General features: G+C 39.1%; 1 protein-coding gene across 1 annotated transcript in view; it reads right to left on the reverse strand.

The window, feature by feature from the left end:
* Positions 1 to 17,566, reverse strand: part of PDK3 (pyruvate dehydrogenase kinase 3) — a 44,872-nt gene that overhangs the window by 23,672 nt on the left and 3,634 nt on the right. The gene's annotated exons all lie outside the window — the stretch shown is intronic.

The following is a 17,566-nucleotide window of genomic DNA, read 5'->3' on the forward strand; positions in this document are numbered from 1 at the left end:
ACATGATGTAAAGAAAAAACTCCTTTATTTAGCCAGATGCTAGGTTTTGAGTGCAAGTTTCCTTCATGTTTACTAAATCTGAATTCAATAAACAAACTACTTAACACCCACAGTAACCACCAACACTGGCCTGATTGCACTAATCAAAGTGCATACTTGTATCTATCTGCTTATTATTTACCTAACTGTAAGCTAAACCATGGCAAAAGACCTAAAGATGGAAGCACATTTAGCAATCATATATACATCTTTTCAAAATACTTTTGCATCTAGCACATAAGTAAACTGAGTAACGAGATTGAATCCAATACTTTTGTTTTTTTTAATATATAATAATATTTTATTAAGTTTAACAATAAAGAAAATCCAAAACAACAAAGAACAGTAAAAACACAGGGGAAATATAAAACACAACAATACAAAATTTCACAATACAAAAGTACAAACATTTAACCTAACAAGGAAAAAATAAAAAATCAATAAACACACAAAAAAGAAAAACACAAATCCCTCTTTTCTAATTGCTCATCTTTGATTAACTTATTTTCCTGACTTCCTCATGCCTCCCTTTTTTGTATCCCTCTTTGAAAGTTGGTTCAGCAAATTCATATCCTATTACTTTATCCTTAATTATTTTACCTCCCAAATTTATAATTTCAAATTTTTATCTATCTTGTTGCTAGAACCCCTTCATTTCATTTCAATGTCATCAACATTCATACATTTTACAATGTTTCTGTAGATAAATTTTAATTTTCCTCCAATCTTCTTCCACCGACTCTTCTCCCTGATCTCGGATTCTGCCAGTCATCTCAGCCATTTCCATATAGTTAATTACTTGCATCTGCCATTCTTCCAGAGTGGGTAAATCTTGTGTCTTCCAATGCTTTGCGATGAGTATTCTTGCTGCTGCTGTAGCATACATAAAAAAAGTTCTGTCCTTCTTTGACACCAATTGGCCAACTATGCCCAGGAGAAAGGCCTCTGGTTTCTTCACGAAAATATATTTAAATACCTTTTTCATTTCATTATAAATCATCTCCCAGAAAGCCTTAATCCTTGGGCACGTCCACCAAAGGTGGAAGAATGTACCTTCAGTTTCTTTACATTTCCAACATTTATTATCGGGCAAATGGTAAATTTTTGCAAGCTTGACTGGAGTCATGTACCACCTGTACATCATTTTCATAATATTCTCTCTTAGGGCATTACATGCCGTAAATTTAATCCCAGTGGTCCACAACTGCTCCCAGTCCGCAAACATAATATTATGTCCTATATCTTGTGCCCATTTAATCATAGCAGATTTTACCGTTTCTTCCTCAGTACTCCATTTCAACAGCAAATTGTACATTCTTGATAATATCTTAGCATTGGGTTCTAACAATTCTGTTTCTAATTTTGATTTTTCCACCTGGAAACCAATTTTTTTGTCTTGGTTATAAACCTCTCTTATTTGAAAATAATGTAACCAGTCTCGCACCTTCCCTTTAAGCTTCTCATAACTCTGCAATTTCAGCTTGTCACCTTCCTGTTCCAAAATTTCCCAATACTTTGGCCATTTGGCCTCCATATTAAGTTTTTTCATAGCTTTCGCTTCCATAGGTGATAACCACCTTGGGGTTTTACTCTCCAGAAAGTCTTTATATCTTATCCAAACATTGAATAGTGCTTTCCTGACAATATGGTTTTTAAATGCCTTATGTGCTTTAACCTTGCCATACCACAAGTATGCATGCCACCCGAATACGTTGTCATAACCTTCAAGATCTAAGATGTCAGTATTCTCAAGAAGCAGCCATTCCTTCAGCCAGCAAAAAGCTGCTGATTCATAATAAAGTTTAAGGTCCGGCAGGGCAAACCCCCCTCTGTCTTTAGCATCAGTAAGTATCTTAAATTTTATTCTGGGTTTTTTGCCCTGCCAGACAAATCTAGAAATATCTCTTTGCCACCTCTTGAAACAATCCATCTTGTCAATAATTTGCAATGATTGGAACAAAAACAACATTCTCGGCAATACATTCATCTTGTTAACAGCAATTCGACCAAGCAAGGAAAACTTCAGATTCGACCAAGTTTCTAAGTCTTTCTTCACTTCTGACCAACATTTCTCATAATTATCTTTAAATAAATTCGCATTCTTAGAAGTCATATTCACCCCCAGGTATTTTACCTTCTTTACTAATGTTAAATCTGTCTCTTTCTGAAACCTCTCTCTTTCAATTGGCGTCAAATTTTTCTCCAAAACCTTAGTTTTTAACTTATTTAGCTTAAAGCCTGCCACTTGACCAAACTCCTGGATTAGTTCTAGAGCCCTCTTGGTACTAGATACTGGCTCCTGTAGTGTCAATACAAGATCATCTGCAAAAGCTTTAAGTTTATATTGTTTAGCTCCGACCTGAATACCTTGTATCAGCTGGTCCCTTCTAATCATATTTAGCAAAACCTCCAGGACCGAAATAAAAAGCAATGGGGAAATTGGGCAACCTTGTCGTGTCCCTTTCTCAATTTTAAAGTCTTCTGTCACTATTTTGTTAACTATCAGTTTAGCCTTTTGTTCAGAATAAATCGCACCTATACCATTTTCAAAGTTTTGTCCAACCCCCATCCCCTGAAGATTTTTCTTCATAAAACTCCAAGAGATATTGTCGAAGGCTTTCTCCGCGTCTACAAATATCAAAACTGCTTTGGTATTGATATTCACTTGTAGCTTTTCCAAAATATTAATTACATTCCTCATGTTGTCAGATAAATGTCTACCAGGGAGAAAGCCAGCCTGGTCTTTGTGTATCACCTCTGCTAACACTTTTTTCAATCTTTTGGCCAAAATGTCTGCAAAAATTTTGTAATCCACATTAAGCAGGGATATGGGGCGGTAGTTCTTAAGTTGTGTCTTCTCTAACTCAGTTTTAGGTATAAGTGTGATATAGGCTTCTTTCCATGACTCCGGCACCTTTTTCCCCTCCATAATTTCATTACAGACCTCCTTTAGTGGTTGAATCAAATAGTCTTTCAAAGTTCTATAATATTTGGAGGTTAGTCCATCAGGCCCTGGAGATTTTCCCAATTGCATACTCTGTATGGCACCTTCAACCTCTTGTTCAGATATTTTATGATTCAAAAGTAATTTATTTTCTTGAGAAATTTTTTGTAATCCATTGGTTTTCAAAAATTGGTCAATTTTAGTCTCTATCTGTGGCCCTTGTGTATAAAGTTGTTTGAAGTATCTCTGGAAGCAATTTCTAATCTCCTGTGGCTTCTGTATATTCTTTCCATCCACTTCAAGATTAGTCACAGTATTTAACTTATGTCTTTTCTTCAACTGCCATGCTAACAACTTCCCACATTTATTAGCAGATTCAAAAGTCTTTTGTCTCATCTGTTTAATTTTCCATTCTATCTCCTGATTTGTCATTTTCATATATTGTGCTTGATAAAACTTAATTTCTCTCAAGATCTCTTGCGACTTTGGTTTAACTCTCAGTTTCTTCTCTCCTTCCCTTATTTTTTCCAGGATCTTTCCTTTTTTCTCATCTTGGGTTCTCCTTTTTATTGCATTCTGCTGAATCAGAAATCCTCTCATAACAGCTTTACTTGCGTCCCAGATTACCCTTTTTTCCACTGAAGTCTTCAAATTTATCTCAAAATAATCTTTGATAATTTTTTGGGCCTTCCTGATATTTTCTTGGTCTCTAAACAAGGTGTCGTTCATCCTCCATCTGAAGGAACCAGTCAATGTTGGTTTCATTTCCATTTTCACAGGATTATGGTCGGAGCAGGTTTTTGGGCAGATTTCCACCTTTCGAATCTTGGGAGCCATACTTCTAGTTATCCAGATTTGGTCAATTCTTGTCCAAGTCTTTTTGGCTTCAGAAAAGAAAGTCCCTTCTCTACCTAGGGGGTTCTTTGTTCTCCAGGTGTCAATTAAATCCATATTGTCTGTCATTTCAAAAAAAGATTTCGGTAGTCTTCCATCTTTTGTTATTACTTGTCTTTCTGACTTGTCCATATTCGTCGATACCACTCCATTCATATCTCCAAGCATAATGATATTATAGTCCATAAGTCCAGCAACGTCTCATGCAGTTTCTTAAAAAATTCTGATTTCCCCTCATTTGGTGCATAAACCCCTACTATCAAAAGTCTCTCTCCTTGAAATTGTATTTCAATTGCCACAAATCTTCCATGTTCATCTTTAAAAATAAATTTTGGTGACAAACTTTCTTTTGCATAGATCACAACTCCTCTTTTTGACTTTGTCTGATGAAATAAATTCTTGGCCTAATCTTTTATTAATCAATACTTTCCTATGTAATCTAGTCACATGAGTTTCTTGCAAACAAATCAAGTCCAATTTTTCCTTTTTCAACAAATGAAAGATTCTTTTCCTCTTGTCAGGGGAATTCAAACCCCGAATGTTCCAACTTAATACCTGCAGAGACATTGTATGGTTATTCTGTTGTCCCACCAACTGCTCCCAACAGTTGTTCTTGGTCTGTGGGTGGTATTACTTTCTCTGGTTTCTCCAATCCCAATGGTGGCTTCCCTGTGTCCAGAACTCCTGGTCTTGATGTCTTCGGCTCTTTTCCCTCTGCCTCTTTTTGTAGATCTTCCTCGTGGTGATTCAAAAATCTCACTTTGTCCTCCTCTGATCTTATCTTCACTTTTTTCCCTTTGTAGTTAAAAGACAGGCCCTGAGGGAACTCCCACCTGAAGATAATGCTGTTTCTTCTTAACAAATGGACTAGGTCTCCGTAGTTGGCTCTAAGGTCCAATAGGTATTTTGGTATATCTTTAAAAATTTCAATTCTCGAATCCTCTATCTCCAGTGATTTCTTGTAGTGGAGGCTCAGTATTTTGTCCCTCTCTTCTTTAGATCTGAGTGAGATCAAACAATCTCTTACTCTGTTCTTTCTTCCCCCTTTGCCAATTCTAAAGGCACTCACTATCTTGAAGTCTTTATCCGATTCAAGGCCCCAAAATTCTTCAAACTCCTGTGTAAGAAAATCACACAGGTTACCGTCTTCCACATCCGGTACTGCTCTGACTCTTAAATTAGTCTGTCTATCTCTAAGTTCAATTAGAGATAGTTGTGCCTTATGATCTTCCAATTGCTTATTGATTGGCAGTATCTTTTCCTCTACCTCCAACACCTTCTCCTTCGCTTCCTCAGCAATTTTCCTTGTCAATTTAGATTCCTGGAGCAGCCGGTCAATGGCCTGTGTATTAGAGCTGATAGTTGTAGTGTTTAAGTCCATTTTAGCTGACAGTTTTTCCAAAGCTCCAAATATTTTGTCTAGTGATGCATTTAATGTCTCTTCAGAGCCTACACCTTTTGCTCCTGACTGCCCAGTATCTTCTTTTTCTGAAGCAGAGGGGGCTACTATTGTCTTCGTTGCTGCTGCCTGGTTTTTATCCTTGTAGATTTTTCCTGGGGTTTTTCCTGATCCATAACTTTATCTTTAGGTCTCAAGGTCATTCTCACAGCTTTACTTGTTTTTGTTATGAGAAAGCCTCCTAGCCAGCTGTAATGGAAAGTCCCCAGTTGTATCACAAGCCTCCTCTAGGGGAGCACATTAGCAACAATGTTCTTTTCAATGCAACTTGTTTCTAAAGGCAGTAGTATCCTTTTTAGCTTTCCAATTTTCCAATAAAAGGCAACAATTGCAAAGGGGGTCCTTCAAAATTTCCAGTTCAGTTGCAGGTTAGTCACATATAGTTACAATGTCTATAAACGGTGCGAGACTTTCTGCTGTCCTGGCAGACCAGCATCAGGGGTTAAGCGGTGGTCTTTTTTTCCCTTTTCTCCCTTTTTCCTTCAATCAAGGTACTTTCTTCTCCTCCCCCCCACTCTGAGAGGGAGTTCTTATGTCTGGCACTGAAATTAGTTCCTTTTAGCTCAACTTTTCCAGTTCTTAGTTACAATAGTCTTTGCTTTAGTTCCGGTATTTACAAAACCGGAAGACGGACTTCCTTTTTACGCCTTCCCGCTTCAGAGCCAAATTCAAGTTCGTTGCGTCGATCAAAGGAGCAAGTCCTTTGGTCTCCCGATCTTTGCCAAATCTTACTCACGGGTTGTAGTTTTGAAAGCCAAAATTTCAAAGGAAAAAAGGTCAGCGCTCTCCGGCAACAGCTGCGCGGCTTCGTTCCACAGAAGTAGCGATCGACTCTCAGTGCCGCGCCACCCCCGTTCCGCTCCGGAGCCCCTCGCCCCTTTGCCAATTGGGGGGGCGCTTCTGGCACCCGCCGAGTCCCACGGCCGTAGGCTTTCCCCGCCTGCGGTTTTTTAAAGGGTCTCCGCTGCGCCGTAGCGGATAGACCCAATTTCTGCGGAGCTTCTCCCTCCAAGTTAGAAGGAGACCGCCATTGCCGTTGGCGCCGCCTCCGGAAGTCTGAATCCAATACTTTTGATTAATGTTCTTTTTTTAAAGGGGGGGTTCTAAATGATGCATTAGTATTTTTATTATTCTTAAACATTTATTTGATTCAATTCTCTTTGGTATTTGGAGCATTTTAGGAAGAGGCAGACCTATCTTTTTCCACTCACCTTTCTAACACAGTGGTGGGTTAGTGTCACAACATATGTGTTGTATATGTATCTCTGCATGCTCTGCTATAGAATAGATGTTTTGTGCTGAGTTCGAGGGTGAGCATGGCAGAGAAAAGAAACACTGGTAACTGTCCTGGTACGCTTAGGCACATTGGTCCAATTAAAATGTATGAAACTAATGGGCTTAACTGTGTCCTTCATGCTCAGTGTTTTTAATGGGACTTTGGTGTGCTTGGCTTTGACCTCATTGCACCCTTACAGTACACTCCTATACAGACCTACGGTACTCATAAGTGGGGCTTATGCTCCGATAGGTGAGTCGGGATTGCAACCTTCAATCTATACACATTCAAATTAGCAGAAAGTTGGTAAAGGTTTATTCATTGTTACTTAGTAGAGCAACTTGGATGTTCTAGACAGTAGCCAACAGCCAGACATCAAGGCTTCAGACTAGAGACTATACATATTTTCATTCCTCTCACCCCCTCCCTAAGAGTAGACAACTCCACAGTAATATTCAAAAAGGCCAGGTAAACTCACAGACCTGTGTTTTACCTGTAATGAGCTGTCAGTATTCCACTTTAGGCAAGAGAAAGATTGCAAATGTGTTAGTCATGGTCACAAAAGACAACCGCCTGCAAAATGAACAAGTGCTGCAAGGTACTGATTAAGTTATGTTCATGCAGCCCAGGAAATAATGTTAAAAGCATTGCTATGCATATAATAACTAAGATTTGCAATTTGAAAAATCCTTAAGTGTAGTGCAACTGGCACAATCAAGGTCATACTTTTTAAGGCAGTCCCATTATAATCAGTTCAACAGCACATCATTCAGCATCTATTCGCAGATAATGTACATTGGCAGGATACAGCCCAATCAGATTCCACCCCCCCTTAAGTACTTAGTTTTTCTCACTCCTTTAAGGCACGCCTGACAATGGCTTGTTATAGCTTAGTAATTTTTTGTTTTAGATATGATCCTGCAAGTATTTATCGATGTATGTCTTTGCCTGTTCATCTGCATGCATGTACTTTTTTTTGGTAGATGTATTTTTGTCAAGAATTGGAAAATGACAGCCATTATCTGTCACATAATTAATCTGTAAAAACTGTTTAGGACCACTAGAACAATCTGTAATCATTTATTTTTGCTTTACTAGCACAACTGACTTGGGACTCAACCAGATATTCATCTGGTTAGACTGACCATTTCTGGCTACCACAAAGTGTCAAATTTTCATTCTACTTATTATTACAAGGCATAGGTCAGAAGATACTGATTCTTCTCTACCAGAATTTCAAGTCTTCCAAACTTCAAGAAGTAATCTACCACCACCAAGGCAAAATCACTGTTGAGGACACAAGAGACACTGGCACTGAATCATCAAGGTTGGCTGAGACTGTGTGCGCATCACAAACAGTATCCATTAATATCTGCTTGCAACCACTACTCTCTATAATAGCCAGGAAAGGTCTCATGGAATCACTTGCAAAAGTGAATCTCCCCTTGCTTCCTTAACTGTCTAAAAGCATCACACCAGTACCAATGTTAAGGGCAGTTAATGCTAACCTGTCTTCCCTCTTAACAAGGATTTGAACCCATGGATTAAAACTGGTTACCAAACCCTTGTTAAGAGGGAACTAGTTAATACTAATGTAATGCCCTGCTGTTAGGATCCATGGGGAAATATAGGGGGACTTTGCTCCTGAAAGGAGCTATATGAACCCTTCTACTTCTACTTAATTTCACCGTGGTTATGGGATCCAAGCTGATAAGCCTGCACTAGTCCAAAGTGATTAAGACAACATTAAAACACTGGTATGAAAAAGGAAGATTGTTGAGCAAATTATTCTAGTTGCAGATGTATTCTAGTTACATAAGCCTTATTTTTATTTATTTTGTTAACCTTTTCTATTTAGTCTGTGCTATAGAGTTCTGCACAACTTTAAACGGAACTGCTCTCAAGAACATATGAGCTTAACATAACAGTTAGTGACTTATAGGTAGACTCCTAACTGAAATAAACAGGGTCAAAAATAGCCCCCAGCTGAACTCTATTAAACAGCCAGTTTATACCCCTCAATGTGAGAACTTATGCCCTGTAGTTACAGATTCAGTTAACCAGTTGCAGGTGGTTCGTTTTTTTAAGCTGTTCAAAAAGAAACCAAGTATAAATATAACCTAAAGTAACCTGGAGCAAGAAGTGAGATGGCACAACATTTCTGCCCCATCTGCCTTCCCACTAAGCAGTACACAACTGGATGGAAAGTTATCTACCATCCTGTATGTACTTGAGGCTTAACTACATGTTATCAATGAGATCTACGACTGGATCTTCCAATACAGGTACTGTTATTTTTACTCTGAAGGAGCCATGGAGGGAAGCCTTCAAATGGGAACATAGCAACTTCAGAGGAGGGAGCAAATTTTTAAATCAGGAAAACTGTGTATGGGAAAGAAAAAAATCACTCCCTTACCTCTCTGATCGAACTCTGCCCCAGATAAAAGTAAATATAAAGAAGTTCACCGATCCAGTCACAGAGATCCTTCTTAATGTGTAACTTATTCCTAACAATAAATTGTCTCACATGCTTCTTTATAAAGAGTCTGCATTATTTTTCCACCTTTGGCCCTCCAGATGTTGCTGGCCTACAACTTCCATCATGCTTGCTGTGGCTGAGGGGAGTTGTGGTTCAGAAACATCTAGGGCCAAAGGCTCTCCATACCTGCTTTATAGGTCAGCCTATGTGCCCCTCTTGCCTGGTAATGCTGTCTACTCCAGCCATCACCAGCCAGGTGTCCTCCAGATGTTTTAGAACTGCATGCAGCTGTACTAACAGGGGCCGAGATGGTAAACCATGGTTTGTTCATATTAACTTTTGCTTGTTTTCATATCTAGTTCAAACCTGCCCCAGTCAACTAAGCATGGTTTCTTTAAGGCCAACACAGCTGGACCCATAGTTTTAAAGGTTGTGAATCTCAGCTTGCATTAATCATTATGTCCAAACTCAGTAACCTGGCTTAACGCTTATGTTTTTTATTGCTCCAATTCAAGTCACCCCCTGGCCTGGTTACAGACACAGAAGGGGAAGGGTAGCTGAAAAACAAAAGTGTTTATGCAGCCAAGAGTCTCCAGCCAACACTTTCATACACCTCCCCATTCCTCCTTACTCAGCCTGGAAACAGGTTCTTTTCCCTGCCCACCTCCTTGCTGACAAGCTCTCAGAGAAAAGTAGATCTTTTCAAGCTACTAAACTCCGGCTTTCCTAAATCACTGGCACATTCTTAAATTTACTCGTATCTTAGGACCTTTGTGACAATTACAGGACTGATGTTGCAACAAAAAACTGCTAGCAATTGCTTTTAGCAATTCTCACCTATATAAGTAGCACTGTAGACAGGGTTTGGCATCTACCGTATTTTTCGCCCTATAGGACGCACTTTTTCCCCTCCAAAAATGAAGGGGAAATCTGCATCCTATGGGGCGAATGCAGTGCACACCGACCCCTCTCGCTCTCCACGCTTCAGGAAGACATCCACAGCCTGCTTCCCGGAGCACCGGGCGCGCTGAAAGCAGAGCGCTGGGCGCTTTGGGAACGCATCCGCAGCCTAGGCAACCCTGCGGGAGGTCCCGCAGGGCTGTCTAGGCTGTGGATAGCAGCCTGTTTCCCGGAGCACCGGGCGCACTGAAAGCAGAGCGCCCGGCGCTCTGGGAACACATCCGCAGCCTAGACAGCCCTTCGGGAGGTCCCGCAGGGCTCCCTACGCTGCGGATAGCAGCTTGCCGCCTGGTGCGAGGGGCGCCCTGAAGCAGAGCGCCCCTCGCGCCGGGCAGACATCCGTAGTGTGTTGGAGTCCTGCGGGAGTTTCCCGCAGGGCTCCCCACGCTGTGGATAGGAGCCTGCCACCCGGCGCGAAGGGCACCCTGAAGCAGAGCGCCCCGCCCGCCGGACAGACATCGGCCAGCCCCACAAGCTCGGGGGACAGCAAGGAGGCGCAGCGCCACCATCCCGCTCTTCCTCGACCTGGTTCGGTTTCCCCGACCTGGTTTTGGGGGGGAAATAAAGGGAAAAATTTTTTTTCTTCCCCCCCCCCTAAAAAACTAGGTGCGTCCTATGGAACGGAGTGCGTCCTATGGAACGGAGTGTCCTATGGTACGAAAAATACGGTATATTATAAGAGGGTACAAACAGATCGCTGTGGAAATTACTTGTTTCCTACTACTCTCTCTTTTGCCATCATATCTTTCTACAGGCAAGAAGAACGTGAAGTCCAAGTCCTTACCCCATAATTAACAGGAGAGAATAGTGTTGAAACTCTTCTTATTCACAAGGCTTGAGTTTTGCTTTTGTCTAGTTACCCAACACTCTCTTGGAATATTTAACCAAGCTCCTACTGATTTTAATGTACATGAACAGCATCCTTGAACTTTCTGCTCTTCCCAGAACTTATAAAGATGTAAAATTCTGCCATACAACGAATGTGTGCATACGTAAAAAACACATTCTTTACTCTATAGCCAACACTAATGTCATCAGAAGTAAATAAAAAGGAAGGAAAGCATTTTTACTCACACATACATGTTTATTGCTTGACAACTAAACGCAAAACATGCCTACAATCGTGAATATTTTTCACAAAGAATTCATTCATGTGACAAGGTTTCCAAGAGATTACTGTCATATAAAACAAGCAAGTCACAGTAACAGGACAATATAAACTGTCAGTTTTATACTTAAATCCATTTTATAATTTTTGATTAAAAAACAAATGTAAAGCAATTTGATGTTCTTGTGAGAACTGATCTTCCATAATTAATGTGTTTAATTCAGAGCTACTAACCACATCAAGACAAGTATAGACAGTGCATTCTTCAACGTCTCTTACATAAATATGTTCACATTTTCAGTTTCACTTATGGTTTATCTGTTTTTCAAACTCACAGTAGGTCCACTAAAATCAATGGGTTTGCTCTAATTAATATTGGCTATCTCACCATACGTTTTAAGTAAAGCTAAACAGGCCAATTAAAAATATTATAAATCAAGCAGCCAATTATGTTTATTAATTTGCAAAGCTTTCTTAATTTATGATCCATAATGAATAATATTGTTAGGAGAACAGTTATGAGCATGACAAAGATTGTTCAGTTACGATACTTGTCAAGGGCACATGGAAATATCAATAAAAATGCTTATATTATCTTTCAAAAGTACATGTGAAACTATACAACAGTAGTTATGTGGAGTGTTTGCTTTTGATCAGTCAGGGTAGTTTCATTTGAGTAGTACTGTATGCCAAACATTACAATACTGCATGTTGCACATGACAAGACAAATGAAACATGTTAATTCCTTTATCTTAACACATCTTGAAGAAGGTAAATAGCAAAGAGGATTAAGACACCAATAAAATGATCCTGCCCAGTTTGAAGCGTGCTAAAGCCCATTGATTTAAATGAACTAAGACTGACCTATCTCTGGACTGTTTGTTTTCAGCACCAATAGGTGAAAAAATAGCATATGCATTTAAATACTTTTCTGCTTCTACGTATCCAGTGATCTGCAGCATTAACCAGCCAGTGAATAAAAACCACTTCACAAACATTACATTTTAAAGAGATAGTTAAAACACTGAATGTGTGCACATAACTAATGTATCTTTAAAAATTCATTAATTATATAGAATGTTTGCCTATTCAAGTTCTCATGACAGCACTTAATGATTGAATGACCCACTAGTTGAGGGAGAGAAATCCTTGCACTGATGGAACAATCTGCTTATCACTACATTGAAAACAACTTAATGATATCATTAGCAATGAAGTATTCACATATGTTGTTAAAAGTGAAAGCAAAATATTTGTGAGTTTTTTCAGATGTCCTGCACAAATTGGTTACCTCAGGAGAACTCTGGACTGAGATTTCTCCCATAACTTTAGAAGAAAACTAACGGAACTAAAATCATCTAAGACTAGTTTGAGGGTAACAGCTGAAATTGACAGAACAGAACAAGTCTCAGTATAGGGCGAAGATAGATGTGATGATAAATGTGTCTTGGCATTTAACATGTACTTTACAAAAAGTGCAAATATAAGTTCCTGGGGGAGTGGCTTATAATTATTGGAACCTCAGAGGGTGGGGGGGATATAACCCTTCTCCTGCTGTGATAATGACGAATAAACCTCTCCTCTGAAACTGCAATTTGCATAGGGCTGTGGTTTTCAACCAGTATGCCATAGCATCCTGGGATGCCTTGAATGATGGTCAGCGGTGACATGGGCAACACTGGCCTCTATTTCTCTTTCCTTCCCTCCCTCCTCTGATGTTCTCTCGCATCTCTGCTTCCCAAAGGCTTCACAGCTGTTTATTGCAGTAGCCCTGACTACAAGCTCTGTTGGCAAATGATGCCTCTGGGGCTGGCCAGGGGGTGCTGGTTGCCAGGAGTTGAGGTGGCCTTGGAGTAAGCAAGCAAGTGGCTGAGGGGGCCCAGCCAGCCAGTCCACTAGACCTTGGTTCTGGGAATGGACAGACAAGTCCCATGCCCCTGTGGGGCAGTGTGAGAAGTCACCTCTTCTTGGAGGGGGGGCAACTCCTCTGAGGGACGGCAGCAGCGGCTGTCCAGAGGACTCCCAAGGTGAAGGGAAAGGAGAGGAGGCTGAGGGAACACTCCACAAGGGAGGCTGTCCAAAAAGGGTGCAAGGCTGCCAGCTCTACAGGCAATGGGCAACATAAATGGGCTCCTGAGCCCCACAGTTGTGCTACAGAAAGAATGTACAGTGGTACCTCAGGTTAAGTACTTAATTCGTTCCGGAGGTCCGTACTTAACCTGAAACTGTTCTTAACCTGAAGCACCACTTTAGCTAATGGGGCCTCCTGCTGCCGCTGTGCCGCCGCTGTACGATTTCTGTTCTCATCCTGAAGCAAATTTCTTAACCTGAAGCACTATTTCTGGGTTAGTGGAGTCTGTAACCTGAAGCGTATGTAAACTGTAGTTACCACTGTAGTTGGTCAAGGGAGCCGTGGATTCAAAAAGGTTGAAAACCTCTGGCACAGGAAGAAAATTGCTACTGGCTTTTGGTGTCTCACTTAATCATTTAATCTGAATTTGTGAGAGGAAATGTATGCGAGCCCTATTGAAATTAACATATACTGTATTGTGAAGTAGGTAAATTATACCAAACGCAATTCATTAACACTGCCATGCTGAAATCCCACTGACTTCCAAGGGGGAAGTGATTACTGTCAAAGCATTCTGAAAACTACTGGGCATCATCTCATGAGACTATTACTAAGGCAGAAAACAGATTGGCACAGTTGCTGGCAAAATCCAAAGAAAAATGGTTACATAAGAGACCTCTACTCTGGCTGCCAATTTGTTACAAAGCAGATTTTAAAGGGAAGGAAAACAACTACTTAGCTCAGTTTATCTCTGCTGAAAACAAGAAACTGCATGAGAGCATGTACCTAATCTTACACATATAACCTCTGCTCAATGATCTTGAAAAAGGACAAATCCCAGGCAATAATCCAGGGAGGAAATTCCTTCCAATACACAACAGGGGACTAAATCTAACTGCATCAATAATAATTGCCCGATACAAAAATTGCTATTATCCAAGAAACCTTTTTAAAATATTAAGTTATGTGAATATATAATTGAGCCTGCTAAAAATTGTGAATGAGCATTAATGTATTTTGAAACAAATAAACAAGATACAATGTATCTTCTTCATCCACACCCCATTAGCTAGAAATAGGTCTTCCAGTGCAATGTTTATCTGTGCTATTTTTCAGTCTTAGGCTGGGATCCAAAGACACACATGGGAAGCTTCCAGTTGTGCTACAAGGTCACCAAGTACTACCTTTCTAAGCAATGCCTTTCTATCCCAGAAGCTTGGGCAAACTTCAAGAGTGAATTTCAGTGCAGTTTGAGGAGCAGCAAGTAAGAAAATCAAACAGGGAAGCCTAGACAATACAGCTATCTAAGAGGCTCCTTGAATTCTAAACCTTTCATTTAAAATTCCAACTTCCCTGTTAATATAGCATTAATAATTAAAGTGAGTTAAAATAGTAACAGCAAAGCCCAGCAATGAGAAGCAGCAAGATATATTTAGAAAATGTTTTCGCAGTCACCTTTCTTATCTCCAATAAATGTTTAACTGAACACTTAATAAAACTAGAGAAGGAAGTCCAAGCCCTAAGTGACATGACTTCAATATTTTCCCAGAAGTTTAAAAAAAGAATTTGGAAAGGTTGGCTGGCTGATTTTTTATGGCAACTTAGATGATGTAATATTATTTAACATAATTTTCAACTTAGTCTGCTCTTCTGACATTTTATGAGTGTTTTAAACGTAATCTGCCCAAAGCCCTAAGGATGAAATATTCAAGTTTTTTGTTTTGGTTTGAAAAAATATAGTGCGTATATTTTCTTTTTTTGTATTTTAATCTGAGTGGGGAGCATTTTTCCAGTCCAAGGGCTGCATTTCCCCTTGGACAATCATTCAGGGACCATATGCCAACAGCGAGTGTGGCCAAAGTGGACAAACACACTTGCTGTCACGCACACTAATAGAAGCTTTTGTTTCAAGCCTAAAACCTGCAAGTGAGGAGGGGATACTGAGGGCTAGGCAGGAAGGTCCAACCGGCTGCATCTGGCCCATCAACAACCAGTCTGCCACATCTAATTTAATGGTTAATTAAGTAAACAGAAGCTCAGTGGTTAAATTCTGCAGAACTACAGGCCACAGGTGTTGCTGCATCAATGTTAAACCATTAATTTTATCTCAATTTTTTAATCAAAAATTTTCAGTATACAAGGGGCTTAAGTGCTACTGACACTGATTTGAGGAATTATTTAAAATTACATTACAGAATGATCCTGAATAACAATTTTATCTAGTTACTAACTTGCCTCCTTCCCATGCTTTCAGAGTTTAGGAACTCAAAAGGGGCATATGACAAGTTAATGTTCAAATAACCTAATCTAATCTTTAGATTGTGTTAGCACTAGAATGTTAGAACTTGAAGCCTTTACAAACAGTTTTCACTATCTTTTTGCCATAATTGCACCCAATTTAGATAATGAAAACAGACCACACTTGGATTTCAAATTTTAAAGGATTTCAAAGGAATGGACCACTATGACGATCAACATTAATGTAATGTTTTAGGTCATAAAATATGTATTTTAGATGGTTTTGTCCTTTACTTAAATGCATTTACACTAAACATAAAATTAAAATATACTTGATGCCCCCACCATTTATTGTTTTCATCAACACGCACATAAAAATGCCTAATAAATACAGACACAATTCAGCATTCCTTATAGACCATACAAATCTAAGTCATTGCAAACTATATGAATACAGATAAGCATCTTGTTTCATATGTGATTAATAAATTTCTTAGTGAGAATTGCACACTGCTTTCATCACAAACATTTTAAAAAGCAATTATCGTTCCATGAATTGATTCTCAACTGCAGTTCCTGAACAAAAACATACAGAATACCTAAGTCTGGTTCTAGATCATATGAAATCACTGTGTCAATATGCCTACAAGTGGCCCCATTTTCCTCCAAAAATCAAAACCAGAACAAGACATCTTTGCTAGCTCCAAATATTCTATGCACATGACTCAAAACTGATTACCCAGAATTTGTTATCCTGTTATTTATTTATCTTCAAATTACATTCTGCACTGGGAAATATGCATGTAACCCACATGGAGGGATATATAACACCAACAGTAAGTTTTTAAGTGATAAATATATGTTTCTCTTTTAGATATAATGACATTAGTCTTAGACATTTGTAGGGAAGTATTCCACATTGAACAAAATGCATCTTCAGGGATTACTATTTCCAAATCCCTTTTCCTCAAACCATTACTTCTCTGGACCTGAAGTATTAGTTTTTTCAATTTTGCGATGTCTGTCTTGGCCACAAACCATCACTATTGATTGATTACATGGCTAATTTCAATAATAATAATAATTTTGCACCCCGCCCATCTGACTGGGTTGCCCAGCCATTCTGGGCAACAAAAACCAAGTTTTGGTCTTGGTTTATTATTCTTGTTACCTGATCATATAAAATTTCTGAGCCATTTGATGCCCTCTAAATTCAGAGAGGTCCTTTTGCCCCTAAATGAACAATATACATAAATAGCTGGTATTGATCTATTAATCACAATAGAATTACATAAATGGAGGGGGGATCCTGAACATAGGAATGCTTTGTCCCCCCCCCCCAACTCTGAAAAATGGCTTTTACTCAGTGGTTATAGCAAAACTCTCGTTTCAATCAATCATTTCAATACAGCTTCCCGCAATGCTTTCTATTTCATTTTATTAAGATTCAAATCCTTATACCATTCTTTAAACATTTATAATTTAGCTCTGTGCTAATATTTAACACTCCTGAGAACTTCATGTCTCCTGCATTCAGTGGTTTACATAATGTGGAAAGCACTATTCTAGCATTATCTCCTATTCCAAACAAACTTACCACAAAGCTTTTATCAAACTTGCAAAGTCAGCTTTTTCACTTATAAAGGAACACTTAGAAGTAGAAATAAGATTTCTTTTGGCTGAATGTTCCATTTATCAGCTGTTGTTGTGCTTCAGTTTAATTTACATCAGTGTTCTCTAGACTAAATTTCACTGACCAAAACATTATTATGATTAATACTTCTTCAAGGGAGAACGGGAGAGATAAAGAAAGAAAAAGAAATCCATGTCCCTAAATATCTCACATATGGTAGTTTTTCAAAAGTATTTTACAAATCTAGGGGAGCCAGTGCCTTGAAGTTTGATCCTAACCATACTGAATCATTTACAAAAATCTGATGCAGGTATATAATGAAAATGTTGTAGAGCATCAGACACTTAAAATTATATCTAGTTGTCTGCAAAAACTTTAAAGGTAAAGGTAAAGGGACCCCTGACCATTAAGTCCACGTCCCGCAAAAACTTTACACTTTATATAAAAAGGCAACACAACATATG

This window comes from Podarcis raffonei, chromosome 4 (genome assembly GCF_027172205.1).
Source record: "Podarcis raffonei isolate rPodRaf1 chromosome 4, rPodRaf1.pri, whole genome shotgun sequence".
NCBI lineage: Eukaryota > Metazoa > Chordata > Lepidosauria > Squamata > Lacertidae > Podarcis > Podarcis raffonei.